The sequence below is a fragment of the Gorilla gorilla genome, chromosome 6, assembly GCF_029281585.2.
Source record: "Gorilla gorilla gorilla isolate KB3781 chromosome 6, NHGRI_mGorGor1-v2.1_pri, whole genome shotgun sequence".
In the NCBI taxonomy this organism is placed as follows: domain Eukaryota; kingdom Metazoa; phylum Chordata; class Mammalia; order Primates; family Hominidae; genus Gorilla; species Gorilla gorilla.
Genome location: NC_073230.2, coordinates 16,059,708 through 16,081,743, shown reverse-complemented (window position 1 = coordinate 16,081,743; position 22,036 = coordinate 16,059,708). Strand labels below are relative to the sequence as shown.

At 36.5% G+C, this 22,036-nt stretch overlaps 1 protein-coding gene and 1 long non-coding RNA gene across 2 annotated transcripts in view; both read right to left on the bottom strand.

The window, feature by feature from the left end:
* Positions 1–22,036, bottom strand: part of NXPH1 (neurexophilin 1) — a 320,216-nt gene that overhangs the window by 113,413 nt on the left and 184,767 nt on the right. The window lies entirely within an intron of this gene.
* Positions 9,095–12,255, bottom strand: LOC129534676 (uncharacterized). Its single transcript, XR_008681350.1, has 2 exons — positions 11,661–12,255; positions 9,095–9,297 (listed from the first exon to the last, which is right to left on the bottom strand). It is a non-coding gene; the product is annotated as an uncharacterized lncRNA (long non-coding RNA).

Here is a 22,036-nt window from a genome sequence, read left to right as displayed (position 1 = left end):
CCCCCTGGGTCCCTCACACAATACGTGGGAATTCTGGGAGATACAATTCAAGTTAAGATTTGGGTGGGGGATACAGCCAAACCATATCACTAGGTAAGTAGCCAATAACTTATAAAAAGATGCTCAGCCTCACTAATAATTAAGAAAACGTCAATGAAAATAACAAGATACAACTTTTCAGCCAACAAATCGGCAAAATTTTGAAAGTATATAGAGAAACAGCCTTTTTTTTTTCTTTTACACCGATGGTAGCTATGTAAATAAGTACTCTTTTAGAGGACAATGTGGCTGCATCTATCTAAAGTAAATGTTCATGCCTTTTGTTTATAGTGTCTGGAATCAAGATGTGAAAATCTATTTGACTACACATTCTCTGGAGAATTCCTTATATCTCCATTTGCCCATATAGAGGCAGCTATCAGACTTTTTTTTCCAAATTAAAATAGTTCTAGACAGATCTGAAGTTTGATAATGTGGTATTAGGAAGGTCAGAAGTCTCAAAATATTAATTCTATTATTAGTTGGTTATTAAAGATTTCCTTATTAGTTTATATGAATTTTTAGTAATTCTGTTATCAGTTTTATTTGGCACTGACAGAAAGACAAGTTGATAGCTACCAGTGATCGACTGCTTGCCCTATGCCAGAAACTAAGCACTTTTTATACATTTCATTTCATAGTTTCAATATATGTTTCATTAAATGTTATTATCTTCAGCTTGGAGTTGAGGAAACTGAAGGTTGGAGAGGTCAAGGAACTTAAACTTATCAATGGTCAAAGAGTAAGTGAAGTAGGTAATTCAAGCCAAGGTCTAGCTGTCCCCAAAGATCGTAACCACTATGTTGTGATTGTAAAATATGAGCAGTAAAGTGCAGTGGGTAAAAAATAATGCAGCCAAGATGGGTTATATTACAAATTATTATACAGAATTAACTATAGGATCCATTGTTAAAATCATACTATTGAAACATTAAACACAATAATCACTCACCAAATTAATATGCACAGCACTGCATGGACAGAGAAAAGAATTTTTGAATTCCTTGCTCTTCTCTCTCCCTCTTAAAAGCCCCTCTAAGTGTTTGTTATCTAACTAAAAACACAACTACTTATGAAAAATACAACAATCAATCCTTAAATAAGGCATTCCTTCGTTCTCACCATTCTCTTTCTTTAAAGCTTTCTACTGTGGATTACAACTTTTTAATATAATATCTTACACTATTCCTTGGTTTACTGGTATATTTGAATGAGAATAGCACTAGCAGTGATAATATGCAAACTTCAAGAGGTTTCCTGGCACCAGGAGGATTCTAATTCTCCCCAGTGGTTGTTGGCCCGCAGTGAATGGGAGCATCTACGGGCTGGTGGTCCCTCTGCTTTTTCTGATATGCCCAAAACAATGAGCTGAGCAGTGCCAATTCGGGTTCCTAGCTGTCGGATGTGGTTGCCGAGGTGTTTGTTCGCTTTTATTAGTCCATTGTAGATGTTGGCTCTTCTCCCAGACTTTCTGCTTTGTTTTCCTAGCTCGTGTTTGTTTGGACCATCTGCTTTAGTAGATCAGCATTCTCCTCTCCAGGTTCTTCATCTCTGTCTCTACAAGCTGGAGTTTTTTCTGCTCAAAGTAATGGCCACCTGCACCACATCTACTTTTATGTTCAATTCTCCAATTTTCTTTAGCTGACTTTTTATTTTTGGAGGAGTATGTTTTATTTAATTTGATAGTCTAGACTTGGATTCCTATTCCAGGTATGGGCTCAGCTTATTCAGTGCATGTTTTTAAAAACCAGGAGCACATTTAAAATAAATTTCTTTGCATTGCTTTATATCGTATCACCAAAGTCCCTCTTATTAATATATTTACCCAGTTGAATAACTTATTTATTTTCTGACTTAAACCACTTATGTAAGAAAAATATCAATCTCTGTGTAAACAACAAATTCAATGAAGCTGAAGAGCATGTATTGTATTGTGAGTTCATTGCACAAATTAATAAAGGCCAAAGTAGCTCAAAGCCTAAAATTTATTTCTGAATCTAAACAAAAATCTAAACACAACATCTAAAAATAAAAAGGAGCTGTCAGTGTGGCCAATTAGATCGTGTAAAAGCAGGTTAATCAGGGACAGCCCAGCCTCACTGACCAGAACAGGAAATAAGAGTCAGTCTCTTGGCCAGGTATGGTAGCTGACACCTGTAATCCCCAGCACTTTGGGAGGCTGACGGAGTGGATTGCTTGAGCTCAGGAATTCAAGACCAGCCTTGGCAACATACTGAAACCCCATCTCTAAAAAATACTTTTTTAAATTAGCCAGGCATGGTGGCACGAGCCTGTGGTCCCAGCTACTGAAGAAGCTGGTGTAGGAGAATCACTTGTGCCCAGGAGGTCGAGGCTACAGTGAGCCATGATTGCACCACTGAACTCCAGTCTGGTTAAAAAAGCCAGGCCCTCTCTCTCAAAGAAAAAAAAAAAGAGTCAGTCCCAGCAGTGAGCAAGATGAGAAATATGAAGTGTAAGGGACATTCAAATGTTTACAGTTTACAAAAGACAAAGGTCCTGCCATTTTCTTGATTTAAGTGTAAAGGCTGACCACATGTCTATAGGCAGTACCATGATTCTGCTCCCAGGAAGAAAAAGGACAAAATGTACACAAAAGGATTGTTGTACCATGCACAGGGCTCTCAAGGAGATGAAGCTAGGCTGCTTAAAGTAGGTTATGGTCATAAATATCAAAGCAAAGTCCCTAGATCTAGAACTGGAAGACCAAGCAAGCAAAGCTGGCCTGTTACTGAACCTTCAATTGTTGCTCAGATTTGAACATTTCACTAGTTAAAGAAATCCAATACGAATCTTCATATATTCGGTTGGAAATAAGAATCCCAAATTAACAGAATATGAATGATGTAGCTCAGAAACTCAAACAGGTAATTTGTAGGACTATACAAATCTGATGTTGAAGATTAAGCCAGAGGTGGAATACGTGTGTAACATATGTCATCATTTGCCTTCCCATGCCCATGGCAAAATCAAATCAATCACAGCATGCTTTCCTACTGAGTGCCTCCTCATCATTCCCCTTAGCTTGCCTGTGATGGCATACTCACTAAATGATTGGAGGTGGCATTCCACTGGAATTGAACCAATTTGCTATCCTTGGTTTGCCCTTTCCTTTTTAATCCTTTGCTAAGTTCTCACGGAAAGTTTTAAAGGCACATCATTATGGGCTGTAGGCATGTGCTGCTAGTTCTTTTACCTATTAATACGGGGAGAAAGTGGCTTGAAAATACAAGAGGCATTACTGGAAATTCTGCTGACTGATGAACACTTTTGCAGGCCAAAATGTATTTTTCAGATCTTATCTGGAAGACAGTTCTACAGATAAATTTCTTTAAATATGCCCACGGTGTCCTGAGTTAAACTTTTGTTTAAAAGGAACACAGAGACAAACACAGGGAGCTTTCACTTACATTTACTCAAATATCCCAGAGGGCTGTTGCTGGAGTTTGGCTATTGAGTCAAAGAGTCTCCTGAGTATGTAAGCACAAACACAATCCTTTTCAGGGTATAAATGAAGCTGGGCACAATTAGGCGGAAAACGATATCTTTAAAGGAAAAAGAAAGTCTATGCAGGCTGCAGTCCAACTTCAATAAAAATAAAACAGAGAAAGAAAAACTTTACCCTTGGATAGATAAAGTGACCTTCAGTGGGTGTAGTGAAAGACATTACCTTTAAGCATCATATTTCCTGGATTCTTTCTCTCTCTCAAAGAACAGCACTTTTTTTCTATAAATAGGAGGTACAATTAATACACATTTAAAAACCCTACCAGTTAGCTGAAACAAATGGGCAAACTATTCAAGTGTATATATTCTAAATTCAGTTGGACCAAACTTTTTTAATTGTCAAAAAAAGAAAAAAAGCTGTTTCATCTTTCCATTGGTTAAAGACGTAAATGCTTCCAAGAAACAATTCAGTAGAATAAAGTACGATTTCTATAGGGGGTTGATCTGTTATTACATTTCTTTTTAAATATTTCAAATGCTTTTAGACCCAGTGTCATCACAGTCACTCTCCAATGTTCTGGCAGGTAATTGAGTGATGGTTCTCCATCTAACATATCTATCTTGATGCATCTTTATTTTCTTTTTTCTATACCCATAACACTGCCCTTAAGATTTAGCAGTGGTCTTGATAATGGAGGAAATACCAGAAACCAATCACTAAGATCTTGCAGAATTTAATAGAATAATTCAAAGGGTGCCCAAGAGATTGAATGCATTTATACCACTAAAAAGAGAAAGGTAGGAAAAGAAACTTGAAAGAAACTCTGAAGTTCTTTTGAGTTCAATAGCTGTCTAACCAAATAGAATGTGATGTGAGATTTTAGGGCAAAAGGCAACAAAGACTGCTGTGTGTTAGTTCTTAAAGAATTGTGCCTTCAGCCTGCTAATAGCTGTCATTCTCATAACCTTTGAAGAATTATGCACAGTACTTGGGCTCCAAGCTTACCTCTACCTCGGTGACATGGCATTTTTTTCCACTTGCAAATCTTATTCAGCACTTTAGGTTGCCTCTAGAAAAATGGCCTACGGGTTGACAACTTCAGACAGGTAAGATCTCTAGTCTGCTTTTGACAAATGTGATTAGAGATAGCTATTGTTCAAAACTCCCAGTATTATAGCTACATCATCAAATATTGTTTGCACTTCCAGTAATATGTCAATGGTGAGAAGCAAAAGAGTCATTTCTACACACAGCAGAAAGTTATACAGAAATTATTATTCAAGTACTTTAAAAGTGTCTTGTGAAGGAGTTGAAACATCTGAATTCTGGAGTTCTCAATACTTATTCTTGGGGAAATTATCAGAGATTTGGGGCAGAGAGGAGTTCTTTACGTCTGCATGCTTTCCTATTAAGTAAGAAGATAGATATAAACCCTATCATTTCCTGGGCCATTTCCATCTCAAAGCAAATCACATGGTGAAGTGAGGCTGCTCTTTGAAAAAAAAAAAAAAAAAAAAAAAAACTCTTCTGGACAATCTCTACCATGCAGATAACTGCAGAAGAAAGAACTCACTCCAAAGAATTTTATACCTCTTGCTTTGTAAGTTAATGCAAATCTGGCCATATCATAGGCCTGAAACACTCAGATGAGTATGATAGCAAAACAAAACAAATCTTATCATTATCCAGGTGTATTAGTCTATTTTCACACTGCTTTGAAGACATACCCAAGACTAGGTAATTTACAAAGTAAAAGACTTAATTTACAAAGTAAAAATGGACTCCCAGTTCCACATGGCTGGGGAGGCCTCACAATCATGGTGGAAGGTGAAGGAAGAGCATAGGCACCTCTTACATGGCTGCGGGCAAGAGAACATGTGCAGGGGAACCGCCCTTTATGAAACCATCAATTCTCATGAGATATTCACTATCATGAGAACAGCATGGAAAAACCCGCCCCCATGATTCAATTACGTACCACCGGGTCTCTCCCATGATACGTGGGGATTATGGGAGCTACAGTTCAAGATGAGATTTGAGTGGGGACACAGCTAAACTACATCCCCAGGAAATGAAAAAATAAATAGAAATTGTCATGAGACAGATTCGATTTCAGCCTCACATCAGACTCAACTTTCAAACAATCAGAATTACCCTATAATGGAATAAATGACCCCATAATAGGAAGAAATCTCCATTTACAGATGCTCTTAAGCAAAGGTGTTTTAATAAATAAGGAAACTGGCCCAGCATATAACCTAGACTTCCAATTCTTAAGCAAATACTTCACACAAAAAATTGAAAAATATTTAACTTTACTACAACTGACAAGAACCTTCCTTCTGCAGACCTCAGTTTTGTCATCCTCAAGAAGAGGGTTCAACTGAAGTGAGACTGTCAAACATGCATTGTTGTCAGCTCATGCAAGGTTCAGCTTGATGAACCATGGGCTGTATAAAAATTACGAATTCTTTTTTCAGGTCTTCTGGGTAATTGGCAATTATTTTTTGCAAATTGTTAAAGGTTACTAAACATCCTATTGAGTGGTTTGTTAAGTGTTTCTAAAGTTTGGGTTTTATAAATGAATGTTAGAAGATCATTAGAGCTTACTGAGGCTGAAATTCAGTATTCTACTAAGAAATTCGGTTGTCACGCAACACTGGAGTACAATGTGTGTGCGCTTTCACATCCGCATAATTCTAAAGAAGGAAACTCTATTGTGAGATCATCAACAAGGATGTCTTTTTTGAGATGGACTCTCGCTCTGTCTCTAGGCTACAGTGGCACGATCTTGGCTCACTGCAATCTCCGCCTCCTGGGTTCAAGCGATTCCCCTGCCTCAGCCTCCTGAGTAGCTGGGATTACAGGCGCATGCCACCACATCCGGCTTTGTGTATTTTTAGTAGAGACAGTGTTTCACCATGTTAGCCAGGATGGTCTCCATCTCCTGACCTCGTAATCCACCTGCCTCATCCTCCCAAAGTGATGGGATTACAGGTGTGAGCCACCATGCCCGGCCTGTTACTTTTATTTCAATGATACATTATGGTTGTATTAACTTCATTATTAATTGATTTTATGTGAGTTTGGTTGCATGTAGAAGCACATGGATGCATCACTGATAATATTTGTAAAATTTCATAAAGTAGTTTCCCACATTCTCAACACATGAATTAATTACAATTTGAAAAAGAATCATCCATACTCTTGTGGCTGAAGTGATGTAATAATGCACAGAGCAGTAAATAATCTGCCCCAAAAATATATTTGTCATGTTTCCTTTTCACTAGGTACTTGATTATTAGAATGTTCATCTAAGTAGACTGTGGTTCAATAAAATTCTAGAAAGATATATTCAAAATCTTCTAACAAACTAGAATATTTCTAGGGGCCTTAGAAGCCCTACTTTACAATTACAGCTCTACACCACGGAAATTCTCATGGGAGGGGAAATTTGAGAGTAAGTTAAGGCAACAGTATGTTAACTTACAAGGAGAAAGCTAGCCACACAGCTGCCATCTTTGAGGAGAATGCTTTCTAATTCAGAAGAATCATAAGGCGATAAGAACAGATTCCATGCTCCAGTCACTGTGCCAGTTGCTGCATTTGGGAAATAGACAAGACTACCCACTAAGCATGTAAGTGAGAAAAATCAAAGGATAACCCTTAAAGTGACTGATTTCCCACTCACCTCTGCCAAGCAACCCTCGAAGTAGTCAGAAATGAGGCTACCAGAGAAAAAGAGCCAAAGACATAAAGTTATACATCTACTTGAATGTAAACAGGTAAGCAATGGAATCAAGAATGCCAATACAGAAGTAAATTGCAATCAACATAAAAAATATTGATAGAAAATTACTGCTGGAAAAGCCGTGAGATGTTTTAAATCTTCAATCTTGCTTCAAGCTAAAATTATTTGGTTAGTCATCATAAGATTTTCTTAATTCAATATATTTATTTTAAATAAATTAATTAGAGGAAGAAAATTTTAATTATTAGTAAACACTCAGCCCCTGGAGAGAAAAGGAAGTATATGGCAATTTTCAAGTTGCCACAGCCATCTGATGGACGCTCCCTGAATGGCAGACATAAGGTTTCAAAGCTGAACTTACAGGAATCTCTAAATCTTTATCAATATTTTAGCTATCTCAGGCACAGTAAAGAATACCCTATAACCTACACATGAATAATGGTGTCCTCCTTCAGACCAGAAAACTGAGGACGTTTATTATTACAAAAATGTAATACTCATCTTGATCAAATACATTTGAAATAAAATAAAGACACATGGAAATTGGAATTATAGTTTTTAGTGTTGTGTCCTAACAACACTTCTAAGGTATAAGTTGCTTCTAATAAGAGAATGTTAGAAATTAAAGAATAGAATAGAATTAAATGGATTGACACCTGGAATATCCAATAATCCATGGCTTTCTGGATGTTGACCACAGCACCTGCAAGTGCTATCAACATTGTGGTGACCGAAAACTGTTAAAATCCTTTAAGTGGTCATTTTGTGGACATACTAAGAATAAAACAAATCAACAAAGCAGTCAAAAATAAAAGTTGAAAAGTGCTAATCCTATTATTAGTACCATACTAGAAAAAAAAGACCTTATAGATGCTGGATATTAGACCTTTGTTGGATGCATAGTTTACAAAAAATTTCCCCCATTCTGAAGGTTATCTGTCTACTCTGCTGATAGTTTATTTTGCTGTGCAGCTCTTTAGTTTAATTAGATTCCATTTGTCAATTTTTGATTTTGTTGCCATGGCTTTTGGCATCTTCATCATGAAATCTTTCCCTATCCCTATGTCCTGAATGGTATTGCCTAGGATGTCTTCCAGGTTTTTACAGCTTGGGATTTTACGTTTAAGTCTTTAATCCATCTTGAGTTAATTTTCATTCTATTATAAAGACACATGCACATGTATGTTTATTACAGCACGATTCATGATAACAAAACTATGGAATTAACCTAAATGCCCATCAATGATAGACTGGATAAAGAAAATGTGGCACATGTAAACCATAGAATACTATGCAGCCATAAAAGAAGAATGAGGTTATGTCCTTTGCAGGGACATAGATGGCACTAGAGGCCATTATCCTTAGCAAACTAACACAGGAACAGAAAACCAAATACCACATGTTCTCACTTATAAGTGGGAACTAGATGATGAGAACACATGAACACATAGAGGGGAACAACACACACTGAGGCCTTTCAGAGGGTGGAGGGTGAAAGGAGGGAGAGGATCAGGAAAAATAACTGATGGGTACTAGGCTTAATGCCTGGTGATGAAATATTCTGTACAACAAACTCCCATGACACAAGTTTATTTATTTAACAAACCTGAACTTATACCCCCGAACTTAAAGGTTAAAAGTTAAAAAAGGAGAAAAAACCCAGCATTTGTAATTTCAAACAATAAAGTGAAGTCAAATTATGCATAATCTTCAATAGTTTGACTTTGGCTCAGTAGTATCATAGGCAACAAGAGAACTGAAAAACTCAAGACATAAAAGTTCAGTAGTTTTAATCACATTGGGCATATTTCTTTTCGTCGTAAAATGACAACTTAGAATGTTGAATGATGGATTTTATTACGTATATGCTCGTAGAACATTTTTATAAATGTTATGCCAACTGTCTTTAGTTCTGTTTGCATTCTTTCCTCAAAATCTTTGCTGTTGTTTTCCTTTGGTCAGCATGGGGAGCACTGGTGGGAATGTATTGCAACTTGGGAGCTCCCGTGAGGAAGCATTGCACCTGAAACAATATCCAATCCTGGACATAAAATGTATCATTAAATATCTTGAGAATAGTGAGACATTATAAAACACTGTACAGTTTTAATTCTTCAATTAGTTTTTCAGTATTGGATTGAATTAAATTCAATAATAATTTAATTATTATATCTTAGAACATGTCTTAGTAGGAAAGACTTTCCAGGTGAAGTCTCTTAATGAAGCACAGGACTCAGAACTAGAATGTCACCCTCTGATGGCATCTATTATCATAGTATTATGTCAACATGATGCGTCCGAACAACCATCAGTATGCCTTACAACAGAAGTTATTCTGGCAAAATTAATAGTATGCTTTTTGCTTAAGACCCAAGGGTGAAATGCGGGGGAGTAAAATTTTCACCAATCCACCCATCTTGGCCTCTTTAGCATAGTACAACCAAATCAAGAGATATATGAACTTAAAGCTATATATAAGCTATTCAGGCCAAGAATATCTAATTCTCACAGAGGCAAAATGTTGTAGGACCTAAATTATCTATAGTAGCTGCTTGAGCTGATAAAAGCACCAGGCAATTTCTAAACTCCCCACTTTACTCTGTGCAGCTACAACTGTGTTTTAAAAAGTCCCACACAATGCTTTAAACTGACTCATTTGTAATATGCTGCAGATGGTACTTCCATTTATTACTGGGTGTTGCTCTGCACTGTATTATAACTTCAGCGTTTGGACAGCAATCAAAGCATTTTTCACCCAGTGGCCTCTACTTTACAGACAATACTATGTAGCTATTTCCTACCAATATAAAGAGCAATTTTAGTAATCTCGATGACTTATATACATAACAGCTTGTAATATTAACACACCAAACTTAAAATCAGTTTGCATTATTTTTAACTAGCTATGAAAACCTGCCCAAAGATTTTAAATGAAATATCTCCCCCAACTGCATGTAAGTCATGTTAAGCCTCCTATCAGAAAGCATTCATTATGGCTCCCACCAATTCACCTTTCTTAGTAGTTACAAATTGTCTATAATTTCCAACAGTTGGTCTCAGTTCAAAAATAAACTTTTTCACAGCTAAACTAACCCATTTTCAATGTACATCCACCATAATTTTCAAAACTCTTCACTATAAAAACTGCAAAGTTTTGGGTACAAAAGGAATGCTTAAAAAACAAATGTTCCTAATGTTTGTGTTTGCATATTGGATTTTTTACAAATACCTGGTTTAAATTATTTCTGTGACCATAAAATTTTATAACAGTGGGGGTAAATAATCTATCTTAAAATCAATCATTTTCATAATGGAACAGTATTTCAGAAATGAAATCTTTTGTACTCGAAAATTTGTTTTTATTCATTTCTTATCTTTCTCTTCTTTCCAAAAACAGCACAAAGCTATTAGAAGAATTTACTAGATTTATCTTAAATTTTGCCAAGATCTAGAATGCATGTGGCCTTGACCAATCTCATTAGCCTAATGATAGTGAGATACATGAGGCTTTCGTCATCTCAACCCCATATGGGGTCTGGCTTCAAGGGAAAATGCAGCTTTCATAAAATAACCTCGGAAGATAACAACTGCACCACCGTCTGTTCAAACATACGCGTCAAATCTCTGCTAAATTTACACATTCTACTTTCAAGCTTTGCTTCTTCATTTATCCAGAAAACATTCATTTATATTTATTTTCTTTCAAATACACCAGGCTTTTTGTATACCACTCAAGAACATTGTTGAATCTTCCTGAAGATAATCTCTGCATTGATTATAGTACATGAAAATAATCATTTCTTTCATACCCCCCAGTTCTTTTTTTTTTATACATACACAAAAAGGGCTGGCTTAATTTAGAGAAAATTACAGTTCTAGTTTAACTTGTAATTTTTCTTATCCTATCACCAGAAACTACATTCTTGTCCCTGACTTTCCTCTTAAATGTTTGTTTGTTGTTGGGTTTGGGTTTTTGGTTTAGTTTGGTTTTTGCTTTTTTGTTTGTGATGACTCTTCTAACCTTACATTATCCAAAAAAAAAAAAATCACCTATGCATGAAATGTTCTAATGTTTCCTACTTGGCTGAATCAGAAAGAATCAATTACTGTGTAGAATTTCACTGAAACTTCGAAGATAGATAACATCAAACTCTGTAACATGTTAGTGACGTTTTTTCTTTGCACCTTTTCATCTCTCTTCACTGTGAAAATCTTTTGAGGAAATAGTATGTAGTTACTAAGTAATCCACATATTCTCTATTTTCCCTTTACATTTATTTTGCTTTGATTCAGGAAAAAATATATATCTGTTATGTTTTAAAATAATACTAACTTCTGAACACTCTAATGATTCTAGTTGTCAGGATCTCTCATTTTGACTTTGGCAATTATTCTCATACGTACCCAAGATAACCTGCCCAGTCTAGACATCATTTCTTCCTTGTCCTTCTCTTTTTGTAATATACTTTATGCCCATATAGTGCCTTTTATCCACAGATCTCAAAGTGCTTCTTTTTTTCTAATATGCCTTTATATTCTCTAGAGAACCAAAGAGGCTTTTCTTATTGTACCTCTGGCTTTCTTTTATGGATGAAATCTGGTCTGGTTGCTAAGAAGCATGGATTTGAATACACTCTCTAGCAGCTTCTACCCTTCTGCTTTTAAAATGGTTATTTTTTTTAATCCATTGAAGTGCAATTTGACTATCATTTTTTAAAATCTCCTTTTAAAAGTCAAAATGCAACTCTCTGGAAACCAATGAATCTCATTGCCACGGTATGGTAGGTTCTCCTGCTTCATGATCTATAATCATTTCTTCAGTGTCAGTAATAAAATGCTTCAGTAACCTCTCCCAGCCCCTTGGCATTCTGCCTGCTAGTGTCAGGCCTTTCTTCCCCTACAGTCCTACTACTCAAAGAGCCAAGAGTGGTGGTGCTGCTGCCATGGCAACTTAGAACATTGAAGGCTTGGAAGTCTTTTCTTTGTTTTATATGAGATATTAACTGAAGAACATTGACTGCATACTTAAGAGGCTTATTTCATTACCTATTTCCCCTGAGTTCTTTTCTCCTCCCATGTAGACTTGCCTATCTATATATGGCCTTAATTTCTAGACTAACAAGTAGTTTTTTATTCTGCCTCATTTACCGAATGAGCATTCCCTTGTTACCTTGCCCGAGGTCATGCATGAGTTCCCAGGTACGTAAATAATAGTTGCTGGACATCAAATATACATAAAAATGGCCACTAATCTGAATCTTTTTCTTCTTCCAAGTAGGCCAATTCACTTAAATGTATATTAGCCATTTACTGTGAGCCAAGCACTGGGCTGGGTATTGGAATGATCTGCAGAATATCATTGTCTAATTAATATAATAGACATAAACAGAAATATAAACAAGGTGGGGGCATAAAGTCAGAGGCGTTCACAGGATATTAAAATAACACCCAGAGAGGCTCTTTGTCCTTATGCTTAAAGGAATGAGGATGTCAGGAAAAAGAACCTGGTAAAGAGGGAATCTGAGCAGAGGTGTATAGGAAGAATAGAAGGTAAGTAGGCAGAGTGCCCAGAAAAAGTGTCCCAAGAATAAGAGAAGCATGGATAATGGCTTGCAGGTGATAAACACCACATCGCATGGGAGAAATTACTACTTTACTGTTATTAAGGCATAAAATCAGAGTGAAATATGCCTTAAAAATAGTAGAAGACATTATCAAGGACCAGATCCTGAAGGGCCATATGCAACATGTTGAATGTGCAAAATGGACAATTAAAGAACACTTTGATTTCATATGACCTGACTTCAGTGTAATATTAGCACAAAGTACTAGCAAACTGTGCTAATGAATCCTATCTCTTATCAGTCATTGTAAGGAGTAATTTAAAAGAAAAAAAAATGAAAATTCAAGTGCTTGGAAAGGAGTCCCTCATGGCAGTGAGAAAGTAATAGAATCCAAGGTGGGTGGCAAGCTACCCTCAGCAGAAAGTTAGATCTGGAGTAAGGAAAGTATTTGAAGTTGCCAAAAAAAAAAAATAATAAACTGCATGACAATGAGTATATCCCACTGACACATCAGAATTATAGTCCATGAGGTTCAACAAAGTTGCAGTTTGCAATAGACTAAGGCCCAAAGATGCATAATTTATGATGTATATCCAACCATGCTTCATTACACTCAATATGAGGTCAACACCAGCACTTTCCTTATTAAAATGTTCTTTTTTTTTTTTCAGAATTGACTTTCCTCATCAGGTTAAATACATCCTTTGTTTGCCAGTGAAGTCCACGTGCTTAAGGAGAAAGAGGTCCCTTAAAAGAAATGCAGAAAGAATGGGTCTTCCCAACATATGAGAAAAAATAACATCTTGTATTTCCTATAGTCCTCAACCAACAAACAAAAAAGTAGTTACCATACGTCACAGATTAGATAACTGATTCACAGACAAAAAGATTATATAACTAATTGAAGGTCATAGAGAAAATCAGCTTTCTCAAGATCAGAGCCCAGTCCTCTGACTCATTGTTTGAAACTTCCCATTATGCCATTTATCTAATGGAAGGCTGTGGGGTTAATCTACAATTACACTTTGCCAAAATCCTTTCCAAAAATCTTTAGCTTGACATTGATCTAGGATAACAGATGATGCCTGAATCATAAGGAGGATTTCAGACTCTTTATCTCTTTGTGTGATAACAAAGATCTGAAAGCTTTGTTAAGAAAACTGGTGATGAGCCAGTTTCTGAACAAACCTCTGGTAAAAGTTCTGAGAAATAGGGACCCATAGAGTTAAAAGGAGCTGGTAGATTTCTAATGGAACACTGTCCTCTTCAGAAGACCTCTAATTGTATATTTTATAGTCTACTTGAGACTGTGTTCCACAGCATTTCTTTTAGTCACTGAGAGCTTTGGCAGGGGTTAATTGACCAGGAAAAGCATTCATCATTCCAGGTTTGTCATTTAAGAAGAATGGTATCATCTGCACAATCCCTTTCTGCATATTTGGACCTAATAGGATGTAGAAAAGCTTATAATGGAGTAAAGTTTCAGAATTTGAGTTGATCTTCCCCCTAACTTCCTACCAGAAATTGCCAATGCATAGCAACATAATATATCATCTCCTCAGTTCTTTAAAATAATCTTTGAAATTGGAAATAAAAAATTACAGTATTATTTTACTATTCAGTCAAGTTACATTTTGCTTATGTCAAAATGCTATATGGATGTATCTATTGACCATTCCGATAATTTCATTGTAAATCAGTGAGGCTGCCAAAAAGAGAATAGGATAATTCTATTTCTACATAGGGACTCTGTAGTCAAAGCAACTGTGACACATAGGAAGCTGAAAATGACACTACAATATGGATTGGGACAGTCTTCTCTAAATATATATTTTAAAACAGCTGAAGGGCCAGTGGAATGTGAGTGCTTTAAGAAATGTTGGACATCACTTAGCCTACCCCACTTTTTTAGGGAAATAGACAACTGAAGCCCAGGGAAGGCAGTTATAGAGTTAAGAGTCATGACTTGAATCCAGGTCTTCCTATCCCCAAACTGCACTGAGGAGCCCTCTACTACTCAGCTTCCCCACTTTCTCGTGCTGGCTTTTGCTTCCACAATGAACCATTGCAACAGCCTCCACCAAACCTTTAGTCTGAGTTTAAAATAACCTCTCAACTCCTAATCCCAAATGCCTTTCATTCACTCTGCAATTGTCTTTACTGTTCCCTTTATCTTCACTTTAATGACCCTCACTCTTTTGTACAACTCCATTCATTCATTCATTCAAAAAGATGCATGGTGTGTTCACCATGGGCTGTGTGCTCCCTCCACTTCTCCACATGACACTATCTTTTCCCTTCTGGTTTGGCCTGCTTTGTCTGCTTTGCTCTCCTCACTTTTTCTTTCCACCACCTAAATATGGGCATTTCTTAGGGTTTTCCTCAGTTTTCCTTTTGCACACTTCTTTACTCATAATTTGCATCCAATTTCATGATTTCGACTGCCATCTGCTGTGTCTGACTATGGAATTGGCATCTCTAGCTCTGATCTTCTCAGAGTCTGGACAACCTTCCTCCAACAAGGTTCAATTGGAAAGCTCATATTCGCTGGAAACAAAACCCATCTGAAAACGAGTACATTCTCTCCCTCAAACTTACTTTCTCTAAAGACATTCCTGCCCTTATTCAAAATGTGGCCACAGCCAATCTGCAAGGCCTTAATGTCAAAACTCATACCTAAGAGGCTCCTCTGATGCTTTGGGTTAAAAAATCCACCCTGTGCTACCAATTATCACTGCACATCTGCTCCTCCTTTCCACTCACACTGCTTCTCCTTTAGGCTCCAAGTCCTGACCTATTTATCCCCCTTCCCTCTAGCTCAATTATTATTATAAAAATCTTGAACACACCAAAAAATTATAAGAATAGCACGTTGCTCATCTGTACATCCATAAACTAGATTCAAAATTTTTTTAACATTATGTCACATATACTTCTTCTAGATCTATATCTGGATCTAGCTATATATACAGAGATAGGGATGGGGTGACTATGAGTATGGGTCTGAGTATGAATGTAGATATAAATACATACAAAGCCATAGAAAAGATTTACATGTAAATATAGATACAGATAGAATACAAATAAAAATACACATATGCATATACATATATTTTGCAGAAAAAAATTGACAATAAAAGGCACATATGAGACTTCTCAGTATATATCTCTTAAAAATAAGAACTTTTTCTTACTATACCACAAAATTATTATCAAAACTAAAAATTGACAGTTCATTAATATTACCTAAAATCCAGTCTATATTCAAATCTCTCCGCTAGTACCCCAGCTTTTGGTTTTTTGTTTGTTAACTATGATTCGATCACAGTTTACAAGTTGTGTTTGTAGTTAATTATTCTGTTTCTTTTATCTTTTTAATTTTTCTCTCTAGTATTTAGTTTTCATGACAGTTTACTTTGTGTTACAGAATGTCAGATAAATTAAATTTGTCTGATTGTTTACTTGAAATGCCATTTATCTATTTATTCTTCCCCCTTTAACTTGTGGGGACCTGACCTGTTCCAATCACTTTGTAGTTTGTGTTAGTTATTTCATCCAATTTCCCCAGTATTTTCTATAACAAATGAACCTTTGTCTCTACTCTTCTCCTGTTTTAATTCATCTCCCAGTCTTCCCTGTCTCCACTCCTCTGCACCTGCAGCCCCACACTGCCATCCCTCCTGCATCATTAAATTCAGGCCTCTTAGTTTTTCTTTAAGACTTCCTCAAGCTGGCCCTGACCCACTTCTGTGATTTTATCCTGTATTTAAATATTGGTTCTGGACAAACTGCTCCCTGGAGCACACCACATACTTCCTTACCACTCTGCTTTTGCTCTTTCTGATTTCTCCAAGTCCTCCCCTCAAGGACTAGTTCAAATACTTCCTTCATGAATAACAATAAATTTCATGTTAACATTTCCCAAGACCACTCCAGCAGCTACAAATATTTTCTTCCTCTGCACTCATAGTCCTTAATATTCATACGATATGAGTTATGTCCCACCTCAAAATATTCATTTAATCACTTCTCAGAGATTACTCGCACTTGTACTGTATAGGTTTTCGCCTTGCCCTCAACCATATTTTCTATTCCATTAGTGTAGGGTTTGCACAAAGTTCTTTTTACAGTAGCATATACTTTTACCTAATAAATTGGTATTAAGTAAATATTTGTTATCCTGACTTGTTGACAAATCATAGAATAACCAGACAAATGGAAAAGTCACACTTTGAGTTTGAATGAGACTTAACTTTGTCAAATTATCCCTCGTATTTGATAATTACTTAGACTTTTCACACTCACTAGTAGTAAACACAAATGCCAAGTCTCATTTGTTACTCTATGGCCACTTAAGCTCTAATGTAACTCCAATACATATAAAATGCCAAGTTTCATATGTACTTTTTGGCCACTTATAGACTAATGTAGTTGGGAAAGAACTAGACTTATAACTGAAGGACCTGAATTCAAGTCACAGCTCTGCTCACACTAATTATATGCCCTTGTATAAGCTACTTAAATACTTTTGATCTCAGTCTTATTGTCTATACAAAGGGAATAACAACACCCTCATTCACAATCTGTTGGGGAAAAATGAAATAATAATGTAAATACTTTAATTCAATCCCTAGAAGTTGTGATGTTCTTAATAATTATTACTTCAATCTAATTTATGAGATTTCACTCCCTTGCTTTAAGTGTAGAATAAATCACAATGAATTTCATGGTAAAATAGAGGCTTTTTAAATGCCTGAAATCTAGTAATTCTAAGAATTTGCTAGTAGTAACTCCGAATATTAAACTTGCCAAAAATACAAATACTCACCAAAATGTGCAGAGGACTATTATAAACCTACATGACATGTGCAAAGTGACTGCTCTGTTCATCTTAGACAGATGGAATTTCATGGCCAGAGCAACTGCATGGTCTTCAGAGGCAGACTGTCCTTGGTTCATTCTGCCTCATCCACTTACAGGGTTGGTTGGTAGGTACAATAATACCTACCTGAAAGTTATTATTATTAAGTGAGATAGCGCATGTGAAGTTTTAACCCACTGTCATGTATGTAGTAAGTGCTCAATAAAGAGTTGAATCCCAGCACCTTGGGAGGCCAAGGCAGGTGGATCACCTGAGGTCAGGAGTTTGAGACTAGCCTTGCCAACATGGTGAAACCCTGTCTCTACTAAAATACAAAAATTAGCCGGCGTGGTGCCAGACGCCTGTAATCCCAGCTACTCGGGAGGCTGAGGCAAGAGAATCGCTTGAACCCAGGAGGTGGAGGTTGCAGTGAGCCAAGATCGTGCCATCACACTCCAGCCTGCGCAACAAGAGTGAAACTTCACCTCAAAAAAAAAAAAAAAAAAAAAGAGTGGCTAGCATGTTATTGTTTCTCAATACCAATCTTAAGCAAAGAGCTTTGTCCCAAAGTTCTTCTCAAAAGTCAAAGATGGAAATTTCCAAGCTATTTTGTTGCTCACCCTAACTCCTCTGCTGCAACCCATCCTGTTGAGTCACTACCTTCCTCAAACACCATTCTTTCCTGTCTGAGTCTTTGTCTGTGCTATGCTGCAGCTCCTGGACAGACTTCTTCCTGGTCACCTGCCCAAATCCTAAAGATTTGACTCCAGTTCTCTCTTTCATGATGACTATCACTTTTGAATCTATGGCACCTTGTCCTCCTTTGACCTACTCCAGTGACACTCACATCAGATTTAGTTATATACACTAATTAAATTTAATTTTCTTTCCATTATAACATGTTTTTTCTACCAACTAAATTATAAATTTTTTGACAGCAAAGATGATGTCTTGTTCCCCAGCCTACCTCAGTGTCATAACAATAATTATTTGATGAATTAATATAGGCAACTGACTATGACAAAAACATCTTTAGATTGTGTGAAAGTTTATAGAGAGAGCGTTTTTATTCATAGGTTATGAATTACCTTTTCAAAGGGAGAAGAAAAACATACAACCTGGAAGAGATCAGATCAAATTGGAACATCCATTTCTAATTCGTCCTTGTCCCCATGAGGCCTTTAAAGTGACAAATTAGAATTTTTAACCATTTATGAAAGAATACAGATGATTTTTAGTGACGGTAACTTCATCTAATCATTTTAAGGAAAGGAGAAATGTATTGGTTCGTATAATTCTAAAGCGCAGAATTAGCTTCAGCTTTTTTGTCAGCTTGACATCAAATGGTATCAGCGGGGCTCAGTTTCTCTCTCAGATCTCCTTAATTCCAGCATTGGCTTCAATCTTAAGCTACATGAGGAGTCAGGCTGGTGGCAGCAGCCTCAGCCTGCATGCTTCCAGAGTCTGTTACAGAACAGTAGCAATATTCTTTTGCCCAAAAGTCACAGTCTCATGAGATCTGGTTGGCTCTGGGTGAATTCCATAATTACCCCTGAACTAATCACCATGACAAGAAGAGGCAGCACAGAGGCTTACTGAGGCCCACATCTTTAACCTGGGTCAGAATTGTTGTCAGCTGGCTTCCTGGAACCACACAAACTGTCGGTAGGAAGGGGAGGTTCCTTGGAGGTAAATATATATGAGTATCAGAGGTGGATGAATGGAGACTGTGAAAACATTTCCAGGACTGTTAGGCACCCAGTAATCTTTCAATAAACTCACTGAGTGACTTAATCAGGTCTTCTTCCATTATATGTTAGAACTGTGCTTCTGTGTTTTTTCAATGTCGAGGTACACAGAAGATAATAGTAGTTCTGTGCTGCACTGAGGTGAGAAGGATCCTTGTGACTAGAGGTCAATGGCTACTCTGGCAGCTCTAAGTGCTGAGAGAGTCAGTATCTCAACACATTACAGCACAGCAGTACGTGGATGGAAAAACTCTGCTCATGAGCCAAGATCATATTTGGGAAAGGACACTTGATTAACAGCCTTAAGTCTTGGATTTTAAATCCAGATTTACCACATACTTGTTGTAGGTAGTTGAGGAAGCAAGTCTCAATTTCTCTACATCTTTTTTTCCTTGTTGTAAAATAGAGATAATAATGCCTTCCTAGCACACCTCACAGAATTACTGAAAACATCATATGAAATAATGGTATTAGTATATTTTGTAAACTACAGAGTGTTATTACAAATGCAGAGAATTATTCCTATTCTCTGGGACTCAGTTTCCCACTTAAAAAATACGCTGGAGAATAAGATAAGACATGATATCTGTAATACTTTCTCATACTGAGTTTATAACTATTATTTTGCTTCATAGTTAAATAAATCCACAAGAGTCAGTGAGGTTGCTCAATGTAAATATAACTGACAGTACAGACACATGGGTAAAATGAGGTTAGCCAGGATATGCATACTTATAAAGGCTTAAATTATTGATCCCATTACTTTAAAGGATATCTGAAAGAGCATTGAACATCATTTGCTTAAGCCAACATAAACAAAATAAGACCTGGATTAACCAAAACTCTAGTAAAGAGTTGGCAATGGACACATAATTATAAGCTTCATCCCAGATGCAGCAACAAATGTTAACAAGAGAATAGAAGCAGACTGCAGAAGTTAACTGGAGGTAATAGAAGATTAGAGACCAATCTGAACCAAGGAGACAAGACAGGGATTGCTGACTATTACAGAGGACCTAATTTCTTTCAAACACAAATCAGTGCCCCTTCGAAATGCACGCCACCTCAAAACTATGCCAGGAACACATGGCAAAAGCAGAAATGTTCACCAAGGGTACCAGGGCAGACATAATCCTAAAATCAAGCTCAAGTTCTCAACTTCCTTCTTAGAGAGAGAAGATAGCACATTAATGTCACAGGAATTCACTGAAACCATCTCTTTTGTACATACTAAACTTTTCCTGCTTAAAAATAGTAACACACAAACTGAAAAGATTTCAATTTTATAATTTTCATCTTCTACCAGATTCTTGCCATGAAAAATGCAGCAGCAAAAGAGAAAAAAACAGGGTCCAGATAACTTCAATTGCAGCACACATAATTAGCATTCCTTGAATTCTGTATAGTGTGTTTAGCATAAATTCAAACAAATAAAAAAGAACACACATTCTCCAGTTCTTCTTATGCAGATTCAACATATAAAGATATTGGATTAAATATCTTGTATAATCTCAGAAGGCTCTCAAAATGAAAGAATGATGCAGTGATTACATTTCTAAGGAAACAATGCATTAGCAAAAGGGTAAATTCTGATTCCTTTTTTCCACCTCTTCTCCTAGTTTGCAAGTGAAATTTAAGCCTCAGGAATGTCTCATTGCCTGAAAGTTTGTGCTATAATGCAATACAGCTACTTTGTCCTCTTTCTGCCAATACAAGCACATAAAGAGTATGAAGGAAAAATGTATGTGAAAGTGCTTTGAGCTCTTGTATACAAAGTTAATAAAATATTTAATTACCTTTACGCTCATTGGCTAAACATCCAAGATTTTGTTAGCACAGTGTTGATGCTCCCTAAAAGATGCATTCAATGGCTATTTTGATGAAGCCAGCTCTGAGAATTAGTGCCACACATGTCAGCTGTATGAATACAGTCAGATGAATCAGTGGCATCAGATAATTGAGTGAAAATATCAAACTAAATATTGTATTTCCTAACCTCCATGCTAATACCATAAAATAGATCCCAAAATGCCCAGATCATAAAGTACAAACATGAGTATCCATTCTACCCTTTTGGTTAGTGTTGTTAACGTCAAAGAAAAGATGTAGGTTGGACAGAAATCATAATTACTTATGGGCAGAAGAACCCTGCAGTGAGTGACACTCATCAGTTTAGTTACCCATGCCCCAAATCTGGAAGTTTTTTTAATTTACTTTTAAAAAATTTTTAACTTTTGTGGGTACATAATAGATGTATATATTTTGGGTTACATGAGATGTACCCACTTTCTTTTTAAAAAACTTTAATTGTCATGGGTACATAGGTGTACATATTTATGGGAGTACATGAGATATTTTAACACAAGCATGCAATGTAAAATAAGCATATCATTGAGAATGGGGTACCCATCCCCTCAAGCATTTATCCTTTAAATTACAAGCAATCCAATTATACTCTTTAAGTTGTTTTAAAACGTACAATTACGTTATTATTGACTATAGTCACCCTGTTGTTCTATCAAATAGTAGGTTTTATTTGTTCTTTCTATTTTTTGTACCTCTGCTATGTTCCCCCAATCTCCCCACTATCTTTCCCAGCCTCTGATC